Source organism: Pelobates fuscus, chromosome 4, assembly GCF_036172605.1.
Source record: "Pelobates fuscus isolate aPelFus1 chromosome 4, aPelFus1.pri, whole genome shotgun sequence".
Taxonomy (NCBI): Eukaryota; Metazoa; Chordata; class Amphibia; order Anura; family Pelobatidae; genus Pelobates; species Pelobates fuscus.
In genome coordinates this window covers 371,733,844-371,747,853 of record NC_086320.1, presented here as the reverse complement: position 1 = coordinate 371,747,853, position 14,010 = coordinate 371,733,844, and positions in this window count along the sequence as shown.

Here is a 14,010-nt window from a genome sequence, read left to right as displayed (position 1 = left end):
TGTAGATTTTAGTGTGATCAGGCTGGACCCTCCATGGCTCAGTTTGCATTTAGACCAGTTAGTTCCATTGAATTTTTTCGAGAGCGCCCAGGAATCATTCCTTCATTATATTGTATTTTGTCTGTTCCATTCATTTCTAGACTCCAATTTGCTGAGATTTGTAATGAGAAAATATCATAAAAAGAGTCAAGTTACACTATCAGGGCGAAAAGTTTTGGTTGTATCAATACACTTCAACAGAATTCTTTTTTTTTTTTGGAGGAGAGAGAGGGGGGGGGGGGAGGCATTTGCAAAATTGACTTCATATTACTGTTTCGCTGAATTTGTGAAAACTATTCAAATAGCCAGAACAGAAGGAAAATCTCTTATGACTGAGCTGCCATGCAAAAAAATAAAAAATAGCTACATTGTTGCCTGGAGTAATGGCTACACAATATCAAGCGTTTTTGCAATTCTGATTTGTCAAAATTAGACCATAATATCAACGGATTAAAAAAAAAAAAAAAAAGGAAGTTATAGTATTTCCTTTATAATAATGGATAATGATCTTTTTCACTATCTCATATTCTGAAAAATGGGGAATAGGAGTCATTCTACATTCAAAGCAGCTGATTTATCCAAAAATTAAAGGTAACGGTCAGTGGGCAATTGACCACCCACTATCCACAGTCTATCCACACTCACAGTAACAAATCTTTCAAACACATGTAGTCTGTGAGTCAGTGACCATCCTACAGTGTGGGGGAAAAAACCACAGTGCCCTCTGTGCTTCTCCAAGCTGCGGAGGTAGCAAGCACCGCCTCCAGCCCCCCAGGTAATTTTTATCTGACATTAATGGCCTGTTATATTCACTTGTTACTTCGTTTTTATAAAATTGGAGATTTAAAACATTAATACGAGTTTCCATTTTTAGAGTGTAACGATTCATTGTATTCCTATTTCTATCTGCCTGATGGGGCTCTCCAATGTGATGCCATAGTTGTTTTAGCTTAATTTATTGATTATATGATATTGCTGGGGCTATAGCGGTCATTTTTCATTGTTTGATCTGTGAGGAGAATCCAAGCATTATCTAATGCAGAGATATGGAATCCTAAGCTACCCCAAATTTCTCACCATTTCTGTTGACTACCAACTAAATTAGGGGGTTTAGGTTTACCGGATCTTTACAAATATTATAAATATAGACATTCCCTATTCTCTCAATTACTCACATTGTGCTTCCCCAACTTTATGAATGTATTTAGAAGACACCTGATTATCTCTGCCATTACCTAAAACTACAGTCCCTGTAAGTAAGCTGGCTTTGCGAGTTTGGTAACTATGGACATATAAGTTACCAGGCAAACGAAACCCACTAACCTTTGTGCCTACCACTACACTTTACTTACTAACTCCCCGTTTGTAAGTGGGCCTTGATTTAAACAACAACTATCACCTTAAACTTGGCTTTTAATATAATAATCCTTTCATCAAGATCTAAAATTAAATGTAGTATATGTAAAAAAAATAAAAAGGGAGAGAGAGAAATTCATCAATATCTTTAGTATATAACAGGATCATTCAGCAGTATAGATGCACATTGGGTCAGACAGTGTTTGGAAGCCAAGCACCTTTATGGTCTTCCCTGATTCTGCGTAGGATGTGAAGCTGGGAAGATCATGGAGACTAAACAAGGCCCTATTCGTATGAGCTTACAATCTATGAGATGTATGCACTGTCACACATATGCAGATACAAACAAATTATCGTTTTCTCTGGTTTTACCATTTATAGTTTTTTTTTTTTTTTTTTAAGTAAAATTAACATTTTTGTTTTATTCTATAAACTACTGGCAACGTTTCTGCCAAATTCCAAATTAAAATATAGTAATGTTCAGGATTTATTTACAGCAAAGGACAACTGGTCAACATAACAAAAATCACAGAATATGTGTGAAAACAAATATATGCTAAATCTACCTTTCCTTATTGAATACGTTTGCAGTTTTTGAGTTTGCTTTTAAATGTTACCCCAGTAAACACTTCAGCAGTTTTTAGTGCAGTGAATAAACCATTATTATAACCTATTATAGCCTGATTCATGAACGCATAATAGGACGTCTTTACCCACAGTTATCAGCACACAGTCACACTCTGCAAAACAATATGAAAATAGAATATGCTGTTACCCCATGGGTTTTAATGCTTAAATGTAAGTCGCAAACCTGGTGCGCGGCACATCAAACCTTAATTGCACAAAATCTAACTACTATCTGGGTTTGAAATGAGGTTCTGAGGAAGTGTCAGCTGTGAAAGGTGTCTTGCTTGATCCATTGGACCCTTTTCTCTCCTCCATTTAATATGATGTAAGACGGTGCCACTATCTGCCACTGTATTTTACCTGATTTATTAATAGCGATAATTTTCCACATTGATGCTGCAATCCTTGCTGGATTGAGAAGGCAATCCTGTTTGGCATCTTCAACAAAAGTCATATAGTCTAAAAACAAAAAAGTATAAGTAAAAGATAAGATTTTGTTTGTGAAGGAAATGTGACGATTTTTATCACAAAAGAAGTATCCGTTCTAAGTGTTCTCTCATCAAACACAGGGTTGTTTACAGAAATTACAATTGTCAGGAATTCAAATTGAATTATAAATGTTAGGCCACAGTAGCCAAACTCAGAGCAAAGCTGGCTTAGAAAAATATACTAATTCAGCTATTTTGGCCTTAAATTTGAAATTCACTCTAAATTAACTTTGCATTCCTGCAAATTCTCACTTTAGTTTATAAACCTATTAATTCTTTACCCAGGATTTCCCAAGCTTACATATACGTGGGATAATTTATTAAAAAGGAATTTGCTCATTTTTTTTTTTTATAAATTCTTTATTTTTGGTGCATGTTGCATGACACATAACATAACCATCGTAGGTGCCACTTCCATGTGGTCAAAGAATAACAGTTAAACATCTGATATGGCATACAGTATATTTGCACATTTTTTAGGTGGTGGTCTGTGTGGTTATAACGTGGTGACCTAAGTGTTCGAATTTTACCTCCAAGTCAGTGTAGATCTATTGTGAACTCGGGGTGGAACTTTTCTGTGGTCATTCGTAGTATTTGTTCGAGTTATGTCATGGAGGAGCTGCTCCATTACGTTGTCTTATGTTACAGCTGTGCGAGCTGTCTGTCCTGGGAGCAAGTAATGAGTCGTATGTCGTTGGCTAAGGTAGTGTGGGGTTGTCAGGTGCCACGTGGGTTATGTCGAATGTTACGGGCGTCTAGAGGTCATGTGGTATCCTGTTTGTGCCCCTTTGGTTTCTACCCCTTTACCCTGGAGCGTAAGGGGGGGGGGGATGCGGTGATGAGTGTGGAATCAGAGGGCGCATTCTGTGCCCAACCTGTACGTCGGAATTTTAGGGCGTTTAAGGTTATGTCCCCTCTCTTGTGCGTTTGTGTGAGTAGGTCGTACCAGTAAATGTGTTATTTCACCATACGTGTGACAGATTAATACATAAATGAGAAAAGAAAAGACATATAAGAAATAACCTGAAAGGGAAAGGAAAGGTAGTGAAATCATGCGTATCAATAGTAATAAAAGGCGGCCTTGTAAGGCCCATTAGTCCCAGCAATAGCTGTAGGTTTCTCTCTCTCTTTTCTCCCATCTTTCGTTCTACTTGGGGGGGACATACGGTCGTTAATGTCCCTTCAAGTAGTGGGGTCCCTGTTCCTCCTTGGTTCAGGTGTGGCTGCCTTGGGTTGGGAGCGAGGTGTTCCCAGCGCGCGGCTTCCGTCTGTGGGTAGGCCCAGTGTTGTTAGCAGTGCTGGTGTATCCGTCGGGGCTGTGGCTTTATAGGATTGTCCGTCCTTCATGACCCACAGGGTGTTTGGGGTTGCCCATCTGTACATTAGGTTTTCCGCTTGCAGTGCCCTTGTGAGAGGTTGCATGCTCTTCCGCCACAGCAGGGTGGCTCTGCTTAAGTCCTGGAAAAAGGATATATGGCTATTTTCAAAGTTGTATGGAGTTTTCCCCTTTAGCGCTGCTGTTAATCCTAGTTTGTCGGCCACTATTTGGCATCTGAGGATTATGTCTCTCGGTACTGCGGCAGGGGCCCTGGGGGATTTGGCTATTCTGTATACCCCGTCAAACGTAAAGTACTTAGCTTGTTTCGCCGGCAGAAGGGATGCCACCAGCCGTCTCACGTAGTGTGGTAGTTCCTCTAGAGGGATGGTTTCTGGAACTCCCCTGATCTTTATATTTTTTCTTCTGCCTCTGTCATCTAGGGTGCTCACTTGTCTGTTGGTGTCAAGTTGGGCTTTTTGTAGTTGAAGCACTTTGTCGCTTAGTGTCTGGAATTCCTGTTTCAGGGTTAGTACCTCCGTTTCTGTGGCATTTGTGCGTACAGTGACAGCCTGCACCTCAGTGGATAATGTTGCCAGATCAGCTTCCCACATTTTCTTGAGGTTAGACTGGAGGCTTATAAGCATCTCCTGTATGTCCTGTTTTGTGGCAGGGGTCATAAGTCCTGATGTGCTGGCTGTGTCGTGGGTGGCCCGGTGTGAGCTCTGGGGTAAGTACTCACTGTCAGACTGTTGAGGTATCAGGTCTCTCGTGGGAGAGGGCTCCCTTGAATCTCGTGATGGCGTTGAGGCCGTCCACATCTGGCCTATGTCGCGCTGCGTTTTAGCAGCGGTCGCTGAAGGTTTTTGGGATCTTCTCCCCATGTCTCTGCTCGTCTGGCAGGGTGGCAGCGGGTCTATCAGGTCCGGGTCCCCCCCCGGAATTTGCTCATTTTGAGCCAAAATATCTGAATTTGAATATTTTTTTAATGTTTCAGATATTAAAATTTTTAATATTAATAACATCAGGAGATCAGTTGCCACAATGTGTGAGTCAGAAAGGGGAAGAGGCCCAACACACACTGAGTGCATGGTGTGATCGTGGGCTAACTCCCTGCAGGATTCTACTAATTCCTTTCCTTATCACCCCCTCCTGCCCCATCTGACTCACCAGACCTGCTCTTTATGGTCCCACTCTGTCCAAGAAGAGAGAGGCATCTGGTATCCAATTGGTTACATGACGTTCTTCCTTTCCTAAGGCAACCTACGTCTCTCCAACTGGAAGAAGTTCCTTTATTGAATAACCACTGATGACAGTTCATGAACATATGATGTAATCAATAATTTACTCACTACAGGCTATAGGTTTACAGAATATGAACCAATGTAATAATCTGCATAGATTACCATTTTTGATAATACATGTATTTACAAAAGAAACCCAACACTCTAAGCACCAGAACCACGACATCTTAAAAGGACAATCTAAACACCGTCAGTCTTGCAGCCACTATTGGCACTTGTGCATTGAAGACATTTGATTTTTTTTAAAGGTCTTCATGTTTGGTGCCTTTTTCAAATCCTGCTCAAGCTTCACACAGAGACACATAGGATTGGCGGAGATCCTGAGATCATCAATATTGATCAATATTGAACGCAGAGCTCTATTCTAGGTAAGTTCAATTTCTCAGTTTTTTGGCTTTTTTTTTAATTTTGTTTATTTAAAAGAGGTGGGCCATGAATCCCTAAACTGGGACAGAATATGCTCTAACATTACAAACCATATATTTATGGTTAGCGTATTCCTTTAATAAAGTGTTTTTTTGTGCTGATGCTGTTGCTTTTCCCTGACATTGTAGAACACTACCAAGGTAATTTACTAACGTGAGAATTGTTGGGAATTCAAATGGATTCACAGTGAATGTAAAATCTAAGCCCAGAACAGGGGAATTGGGAAAATTCTCTAATTCGGCTGTGATTCCACTTCAGCTAACTTGCTGTTAAATGTGAAACTCACTTTGAATTATCTCAACTTATTCTCAGTAAATTCTCAGTTTGGTGAATGACCCTAGAAGAGAATGATTGATTTGGACAGAAATCACAATGATTGATAATCTCATAGTGGGAAGATCGGGGTGCAGGGAGGGCGCCTAGAATAACTGTACCCGGCATTTTTTTTTTATTTTTTTAAACAAAAAGAGGGCTAGTAATCGAAAGAGATAAATTAACAAATCTAACACTAAAAATTATAGGTTTATTTTACCATTAGCATGTCCGCTTAACACCCAAGTTTCCAGAACTGAAATTTATTCTTATAGACCACCTGTGTTAAAGCAGGTATTCCTGTGTAAACCTGTCCTGTTGTTGGTATATTCGTGCCATAAAACCAGTGTAAAAGAAGAAAGCAATACATCTAACTAATGACCTTAAAATGTGCCCAGTCACCCTGTGACTGCAAAAAAACAACAACAAATTTAACAGGAAATTTACTGACGTGTGAATTGTCAGGAAGATGTTAGGCCAATATAGCCAGAAGGGAAACCAGGAAACAATTTAACTATCTCATGGAAGATGTAAGGGACAGGTACATCATGTCTCAAACTGTTCTCTCTGAAAGGGTTAAAATACAGAAGCCAAAAAACCAAAACATTGCAGAACAAAGTTATTACGACAAACCCCTCATACTGAAACAATTTTGCTTGTATCCTGTTTATCACTACCTGATGCACATATTATTCAAAAAGTAATTTCTTTATTTTACATTGATATTAAAGGGACACTATAGTCACCTGAACAACTTTAGCTTAATGAAGCAGTTTTGGTGTATAGAACATGCCCCATGCAGCCTCACTGCTCAATCCTCTGCCATTTAGGAGTTAAATCCCTTTGTTTATGAACCCTAGTCACACCTCCCTGCATGTGACTTGCACAGCCTTCCATAAACACTTCCTGTAAAGAGAGCCCTATTTAGGCTTTCCTTATTGCAAGTTCTGTTTAATTAAGATTTTCTTATACCCTGCTATGTTAATAGCTTGCTAGACCCTGCAAGAGCCTCCTGTATGTGATTAAAGTTCAATTTAGAGATTGAGATACAATTATTTAAGGTAAATAACATCTGTTTGAAAGTGAAACCAGTTTTTTTTTTCATGCAGGCTCTGTCAATCATAGCCAGGGGAGGTGTTGCATAAACAGAAACAAAGTGATTTAACTCCTAAATGACAGTGAATAGAGCAGTGAAATTGCAGGGGAATGATCTATTCACTAAAACTGCTTTATTTAGCTAAAGTAATTTAGGTGACTATAGTGTTCCTTTAATAATAAATCTATAGAATTCTAATAATCTCCGTTACTGAATAATTGGCAGGTGGCATACAAGTAGTAATTTTAGACTCAGTTCACAGGATTATGGGATATTAAATATTATATCATTTTGCCTGTTAAGAAATAGACACTTTTTTGGTGACTGCAGATTCACAGTTCAATCTGCAGCTGACTTCTTTATATTCCAGACACAAACTATGATCAGGTACCACAATTCACATTATTATTAGATACTAGAATTCACTTTATGATCAGGTACTACAATTCACATTAGGATCAGGTACCACAATTGAAGATTATGCTAGCGTTAGTGTACTTATAATCTTAATTTTAGTAATGACAGGAGGCGAGTATTTTGCATTAACTCTCTTTACTAACTCACATAGCAGTAAAGAAAAGGTGAAAACATTAACCAATCAAAAGAAAGTAGGAGGTATAGTATTCACAGTAATGAGGCTCCTCCCCCTCTTTCGAGAGCGACATCAGATACAATAACAAAAATTTTTAAAAGAACGGATAAAGTCTTGCAACATGCACCAACGGGTGACTTTTCAAATACGAAGTCCTAGGGTGATCCAAACAAGCACCAACAGATGACTTTTCCTATTGCGAAGTCCTGGTTTCTGAAGGAAGGTCCAAACCTGTCCATCCTGAATGTAGGCTGTACTGTCTTGAAGTTATGCTGAAAGAGAGTGTGGAAAGGGTTAGGAACCGGTCTGGCAACTGTTTGCAGTAATGTAATAAACCCAGCACAAACTCTAACGAAATGTACCTAGTCTAAGTATGACAATAACAGTAACGAAGCTGTAGTTAAATAAGGTACACGTCTTATATATACCAGGTAGCACACGTCTTATATATACCAGGTAGAAAATATGAAGGAAAAGATAGAGTATAGGTATACTTACATGAGATTTCATCCCTCGAGGGTGTGGAGGGTGGGAAAATACTCGCCTCCTGTCATTACTAAAATTAAGATTATAAGTACACTAACGCTAGCATAATCTTCAATTTTACCACATGACAGGAGGCTTCATATTTTGCATTTTTAACGCTGATGAAGGAGAGACGTGGCTGCCCCCGAGTTTGGGCGGAAATAGAAGGTCCGAAAGGTCGCTTCGCGTGACCAATCCGCGGCTCGTAGGATGTCTGCCAGTGATGCTCCCGCGGAGAAAGCCGACGAGGCCGCCGCTCCGCGAACGGAGTGGGCACCGAAGGTGTCTTCCACACCTGCTAGAGACAGGATCCAGCGAACCCATCTGGCCAGGGTGGTAGTAGAGACGGGAACGTGAGGTCTAACGTAAGACACCAATAGTTGTCCCGAAGATGAAACCCGAAGGAGGGAAGTGACCTGAACATAACGACGCAGAGCAGAGACCACGCAAAGTAGCGGTTCCGTAGGAAAAAAGGGGTAGAAGACCGACGATGAGTCCGATTTAGTACGACGAGACACTTGGAAGGTAACTCCCTCTGGGGAGACCGAGAAGGCGTCGATGTCGAAAGCCCGCACGTCCGAAACTCTGCGGAACGATACCAGACAAAGTAGGAGTGTTAGTTTGGCCGACAGTTGTCGAAGTGAGAGTCTGTCGTTATCTGGCCAGTCTCGCAGAAACTGTAGGACGACTTCCACGTCCCATAGCCGAGTGTACTTGGGTCTGGGGGGCCTTTGAAGTCTGATGCCCCTGAGGAGGCGGCATACCAGAGGGTGTCTCCCGACGGGTGAACCCAGGATCGGAACGTGAGCTGCTGAGATCGCGGAGCGCACAACGTTGAGGGATCGGTAAGATCTGCCCGCGGAGTATAGGTGTGAGAGAAAAATTCAAGATGGCCGTTACAGGTGCCGTAAAGGGATCAAAGTTCCGTTCACTGCACCAAGTGGACCAGGAATTCCATGCTGCAAGATAGCATCGTCTGGTTCCTGGTGCCCACGAATCCCATAAGAGGTCTCTAGCTGTCTGCGATAAGTCCTCGGTCTGCCAGGCACCCCTGAAAGAGTCCAGGCTACTAGAGTGAGGCGGTCTTCCAGAATGAGAGGATGGGGGTTCCCTCTCGGGTCTGTGAGGAGCGTCCGGTAGGACGGTATGAGGAGAGGATCCCTGTAGGATGAAGCTAGAAGGTCCGGGAACCATGGTTGGCTCGGCCATAGGGGAGTGATGAGGAGCAGAGACCCGCGTTGCGTCTTTAAGTATTGTATCGTCCTTGCCACCATGGCAAATGGGGGAAAGGCGTAAGCGCCCCTGGGTGGCCATGGTTGGAGAAAGGCGTCTACTGCTTTGCTGTCCGGATCTGGTAGCCAGCTGAAGTACTCGTCCGTCTGCCTGTTGTTCCGAGATGCGAAGAGGTCCAGGTGGAGGGGGCCTCTCCTGACCGAGAGGCGATGGAAGATTGTGGGGTCCAGCCTCCAGTCGCTGCTGTCCCGCCAATGGCGAGAGAACCAGTCCGCTGTCAGGTTCGTTTCGCCTGGGAGATATTCTGCCATGAGGGAGATTTTCCGGGGAAGGCAAAACTCGAATATTTCTTTCGTAATCTCTGAGAGGAGTCTGGATCGGGCCCCTCCCAGTCTGTTGATGTAACGGACCGCTGACACATTGTCCATCCGGAGGAGGATGCAGCAGTTGGTCCGGTTTCTCGCTAGGCTGCGAATTGCGAACGACCCCGCTAGAAGTTCCAGGCAGTTGATGTGGAGTTTGAGTTCTTGGGAAGTCCAAGCGCCTCCCGTCGAACTGCCTTCGCAGGTGGCGCCCCATCCCCAGAGGCTGGCGTCTGATTCCAGGACCATGTCGGGCGTGTTCCCGAAGATGGCTCGGCCATTCCACGCTTCCATGCTGTCCAGCCACCATCCCAGTTCTTCTTTGACTTCCTCCGTCACCGGAACCGTTTGGTCGTACGAAGGGTTCTGGCGGAGGAAGGAAGCCTTCAAGCGCTGCATCGCTCTGTAGTGGAGTGGACCCGGGAATATCGCCTGGATAGATGCGGATAGCAAGCCCACGATCCGAGCCAGATTGCGGAGTGGAATGGAGTGGCAGCAAATGGCTCTGCGTATTTCCTTCTTGATGGCTGTAATCTTTGAGGTTGGGAGCCGAAGTGTGCTGGTCTTGGAATCTATCTCGAAGCCCAGGAATTGTATCTTCTGGGCTGGGGATATTTCCGATTTTTGAAAGTTCACCACGAAACCTAGGGACGTGAGGAGTCGGGTGGTATATTGTGTGTGTTGCGTTAGACTGTACCTGTCTGAGGAAAACAGTAGCAGGTCGTCCAGGTAAATAATGCACCGAATTCCTTGAGTGCGTAGTCGAGACACTACTGGCTTCAGGAGTTTGGTGAAGCACCACGGTGCGGAGCTGAGGCCGAAGGGAAGGCATGTAAACTGCCAGGGGCGGCCTTGCCATCGGAATCTGAGGAACTGTCGGCAGGATGTATGGACGGGTACCGATAGGTAGGCGTCCTTGAGGTCCAGTCTTGTGAACCAGTCCCCTTCTTGGAGCAGATCTCTTAGGAGATGGATGCCTTCCATCTTGAAATGTCTGTATGTTACGAAAGCATTGAGTTTCCTTAGGTTTATAACCGGCCGAAAGTCTCCAGATTTCTTTTTCACTAGGAAAATGTTGCTGAAGAAGCCGTTTTGGTCGTGAGCGGGTTCTATTGCTCCTTTGGCCCTGAGTTCCCGTAGTTCGCCATCGATTAGAAGGCGATCTTCCTTGGAGCACTGAATGGGATACGGAGGGGCGGTCTGGGACGGGGTTTCCACAAAATCTATGATGTAGCCTTGGACCGTCTGGAGGATCCATGCGTCCGTGGAGATGGCTGTCCAGTTCTGAAAAGACAGAGCGATACGACCTGCAGTATACGGGGTTAGTGGACATTGAGGCATAATGGTGCTTACCTGTGGGGAAGCGTGCTCTGCCACGGCTACGAGGTCCTCTGCCTCTGTCTGCTCCACGGGTGTAGGAGAAGGGCTGCCTGAAACCCACTTCCGGGTAGAAGGGTTGGGGTCTGTGAGAGCGGGGGCCAGAGGGCCAAAAACGGCTGGCTGCTCGGCCCCTGTAGCGGCCAGCCCGTCCAAAAACACCCCGACTGGGGTAGCCCCTGAATACTCGCTTCATTGAAGTTTGAGCCTTATTGAGCGAGGTGAAAATATTTACGTGCTTATTAAGCTCTTTGAGGAAGGCTTCCCCAAACAATTTGCCCTGTGCAAGCGGTCCCAACTCCTTGGTGCCCAATTCCACCAGCTTTCCGTCAATACGGAGCAACGCTGCTTTTCGCCTCTCAGAGGAGAGGGCTACGTTGGTGTTACCAACAAAACAAAAGCACCTCTGTGCCCATTCTCTTATATCGTGAGCCCACTCTTTAACCATACTGGTATCAAATTCGTCAGCCCTTGTAAAAGCATCGTCCGCCAAAAACATGATGCGGGAAAGTGGGCCAATAGAGTCTAGGAGTTTGTCTTGAACTCCGTGAAAGCCCTTCTCCACTCCTCTCCTGGGGTCGCGGCCACCCCTAGACATGAATGTGTTCATGACCTGGTCGAATTCGGGGGTTTGGGCCACGTTGTCGGGAAGGGAAGGGCGAGGGCATTCCGAACGTAGTCGGTTGCGCACCGTTTTGTCCAGGGGTTTGCGGAGCCAACGGTGCATAAATTTGGAGAGATGGTCGGGGGGGGTCCAGTCCCCCGAACGCGGGTGCCGTATGTTGCGGGGGTCGAATAGACGTTGCCCCGTGGGGTCCAGAATGGCTTCCCCTTCTTCTTGGACCGGTGTGGGGTCGTCCGGTAGTTGGATGTCGTCCAAGAAGGTGCCTTTTAGGAGACCCGTATGGGATCCCGTGTCCGAACCCCAGTCATTGTCTGGGTCGGAATCTGCGGCCTGCCACTCATCTAACACAGCCATGGAGCGTGTTTGTTCTTCCCCCTCGTCCGAGGAGTAATGGGCGGGGGTGGGTGGTGCTGGCCTGTGGCGTTTGGCAGGAGCCTTGCCTTTGCCCATGTTGTCATTCCTTTCCTTGCCCTTCCAGTGGCGTTTGCTGGGCCGAGAGTCGGCCTGGGCATGGGATTCTGAAGCCTCAGAATCATAGTCATGGGCTTGGGCTGTTGTGGCTTTTTTAGTCTGATCGGCAGTCGCCGTCATAACCCTGGATAATGCTTTCTCCATAGAGGCGGAGATGGCTTCCGCAATCATGGTTTGGAAGTCTGCAGGGTTTTGAGGTGTATCCATGATAATAGGAGTTGGGCCGCTGTAATAGCTGAGGCACAGAAATGTTGGGCTAGGGGTCTGTCCCAGTTAGTGATAAAAAAGGGGGGTACCTGCAGTACCCAGTTAACCCCAGCAGGGTAGGTATAGGTATATATATATAAACCGTGAAATGTAAAAAAGGCAAAAACCCCAGCAGGGTGAATATGACAATTCTGGCAGTAGAAGCACCAGTTTCCCCAGCAGGGAATATTGGGATTTTCTTCTGGGCCACACCCAGGTATAAAAGCTCAAATATGTATAGGTGGCACGAAATCCACCTGATAGCAGCGGTATTAAATATAGGGCTTCACCCTGTAAGTGTGCAAAAGCACCAGTAGGCAGTAAATATTTCGATTATGGGGCCACACCCCAAGCACAGGTAGATAATTTGACTAACCTGGGGACCCCTGCCTGGTTGTGTCCGGTTACTGTGTGTACGGGCGCCGGAATGAGGAGACCGCAATGCTCCCAAGATGGCGGCCGTGGATCTCGCGAGACGCGAGATCCAAGATGGCCGCCGGAGGAGCGGGAAAAAACGGTTTCCCGCCGTGCGGCTACAGTGAAAGCGGCTGTGAAGCCGTGTGGAGGAAAAAAGGGGGGGGGTGGAGGGTGAACGTTACCCTCAGGGAAATGAGAGACAGTCGGTCCGACGGCGGAGAAGCCGGCGGACCGAGAGGTGAAGAAAAGAAGAGAGACCCTGTGAGGAAAACAGGGAGGGGGAAAAGACTCCCCCAAGAGCGAAACCCCAAGGGGGCAGATGAAATAAAGGTAGAAAACAACAATAGTAGCAAAAATAAAACTACATATATAAGATAAATACAGTATTATATAAAGGATTACATAAAAAATTACATATACAATAGTGAAAAAGGGAAGAGCCAAAAACTCTGACCTGTCTGCTGATGGAGCAGTAAAGAAAGAGGGGGAGGAGCCTCATTACTGTGAATACTATACCTCCTACTTTCTTTTGATTGGTTAATGTTTTCACCTTTTCTTTACTGCTATGTGAGTTAGTAAAGAGAGTTAATGCAAAATATGAAGCCTCCTGTCATGTGGTAAAATTCACATTATTATCAGATACTACAATTCACACTCTGATCAGGTTCTACAATTCACATTATTATCAGGTACTACAATTCACATTATGATCAGGTACTACAATTCAAACTATGATCAGGTACTACAATTCACATTATGATCAGATAACCACAATTCACATTATTATCAGGTACCACAATTCACACTATGATCAGGTACTACAATTCAAACTATGATCAGGTACTACAATTCACACTATGATCAGGTACCACAATTCACATTATTATCAGGTACTACAATTCAAACTATGATCAGGTACTACAATTCAAACTATGATCAGGTACTACAATTCACATTATGATCAGGTACTACAATTCACATTATGACCAGGTACCACAATTCACATTATTATCAGGTACTACAATTCACACTATGATCAGGTACTACAATTCAAACTATGATCAGGTACTACAATTCACACTATGATCAGGTACCACAATTCACATTATTATCAGGTACTACAATTCAAACTATGATCAGGTACTACAATTCAAACTATGATCAGGTACTACAAATCTGCCACGCCCCTTGCGCACAAC